Below are 2,273 nucleotides of genomic sequence, written 5' to 3' on the forward strand. Positions count from 1 at the left end.
CTCCTGCCTCAGCCTCCTGAGTGCTAGAATTACAGGCTTGGAAACCACTTTCATTAAAAATTAAACTGGTTGGGGGCTGGGGATTTAGCTTAGTGGCACAGTGCCTCCCTGGCAAGCGCGAGATCATGAGTTTGATTCTTGGTACCAGAAAAAAGAAAATTAAATTGGTCATGGTGGGACAATTATGTAATCCAAACTATTTTAAGGCCAAGGCAGGAGGATTGCACTTCAAGGCCAGCATGGGCAAGTTAGTGAAATCCTGTCTGAAAGTGAAATTTTGAAAAGGAGCTCAGTGCTTATTAAGCATGTACAAGGCCTTGTGCTTCATCCTTAGTGCTGCCAAAAAATGTCAGTGTCACTATACACAGAAAGTAGAGATGGGATGAGCAGTTCTAGATTAAAAGATACTACATAGACATTTTACCTAAATGCCATGAGTGAATCTTGACAGGGTTATGAGTTTTAAAAATCTGTATGAGCTGAGAGTAGAGTGCAGTACTACCCAGAATTAGGAAAACAAAACCTATAAAAAGACCTTTGGAAGACAATTTTGGAGATTTAGATATAAACTTAAAAAAAAAAAAGATATAAACTAAATATTAGATGATATTAGAGAACAATTACTAATTTTTAGTGTAAAAATATAGCTGTAAGCTGGGCATGGTGGTGCATGCCTGTAATCACAGCACTCCGAGAGGCTGAGGCAGGAGGGTCATTTTGAGTTCAAGACCAGCCTGGCCTGCAAAGTGAGCTCAAGGCCAGCCTGAACTGCATATCGAGACCCTGTCTCAAAAAGACAAAAAATAAATAAATAAAATTATATATATCTACATAGATATGTATATCTGTAAAGGACAATGTTATGGTTTAGATACTACATTTTAAAAAGAAAAATTTTTTTCTTCTCGGCTGCTGGGGGTGGAATCCATGGCCTCACATATGCTGGGCAAATGCTCCACCACTAAGATGTACCCCCCAGCAACCCCCCAATAAAGTTTTTTCAATACAGGTATAGATAAAGCAAAATTAGGCAAATATTATCAGTTCAGTCTAATTTGTGGGCACCCAAGTGCAAATGCTCATTTTGCTATTTCTTTTAATGTACTTTAAAACCACTCATACTGAATTTGGCGTGCTGGAGCTGTTCCTCAATAGTAGAGTGCCTGGCAAAAAATGGGGATAAAAAGAGTAAAGATCTAGCCATTATTACCATAATCTAGGGGACAGTTTATCATATTAGTGATAGGAAGACATTCAGTATTATATGAATCTTGATTTGATATAAAATTAAATACACTGTTCATCTATGATGTATTCTACACAAAAGTCTGTACTTTAAAATTGCCAAGCCTTGCCCGGCATGGTGGCGCATGCCTGTAATCCCAGCAATCAGGAGGCTGAGACAAGAAGGTTATTATGAGTTCGAGACCAGCCTGGGCTACAAAGTGAGCTCAAGGCCAGCCTGAACTACATAGCGAGACCCTGTCTCAAAAAGACAGAGGAGGGGCCGGGGATATAGCTCAGCGGCACAAGCACCTGCCTGGCAAGTGCAAGGTCCTGAGTTTGATTCCTAGTACCCACCCCCCAAAAAAAAGACAGAGGAAAAAAACAAAAAACAATATGAGGGGCCAGGGATATAGCTCAGTGATGCAGCGCCTGCCTGGCAACCACAAGGTCCTGTGGTAGATTCCTGGTACCAAAAATCCCAAACAAAAAACCCACTGTGTACAAGAATAGGGGTGTAGCACACATGCGTGAGGCACTGAGTTCAATCTCCAATACTGGGGGGAAAAGCAGTATGTAAGTGTGCTCTCATGTAGATAAGAAAGATATATAGGTTGGTATGTGTGGTGCGGGCAGGTCTCTCAGTGGTACAGTGCTTGCCTAGCATTCGTAGGGCTCTGCGCTCGATTGTAGTTCTGAAAAAAAATGTCTACAGTACATATGTATAGCATAAGATGTAAAGGGGTTCCCATAACACCCATTCAAGTGTTGTTTATAATCTGTAGGTGGGAAGAATATGCTATTTTCTTCTTTTTTGCTTAGTTGTATTTTTTAGTGTTTTTTTTTTTTTTTTTTTAACAAAAAGTACTTTTTGTAATTTTGGGCGTATGTGTATGTTTGTTTCTTGGAATCAAATCCAAGACCTTACACAGGCTAGGCAAGTGTTCTACAACAAAGCCATATCCCCAGCCCTTTTTTATTTTGAGACTGGGTCTCCCTAAGTTGCTCAGACTGGTCTTGAACTTGCAGTTCTCCTGCCTCAGCTTTCC

The sequence above is a fragment of the Chinchilla lanigera genome, unplaced genomic scaffold (assembly GCF_000276665.1).
Source record: "Chinchilla lanigera isolate Chin_1 unplaced genomic scaffold, ChiLan1.0 scaffold00017, whole genome shotgun sequence".
Taxonomy (NCBI): domain Eukaryota; kingdom Metazoa; phylum Chordata; class Mammalia; order Rodentia; family Chinchillidae; genus Chinchilla; species Chinchilla lanigera.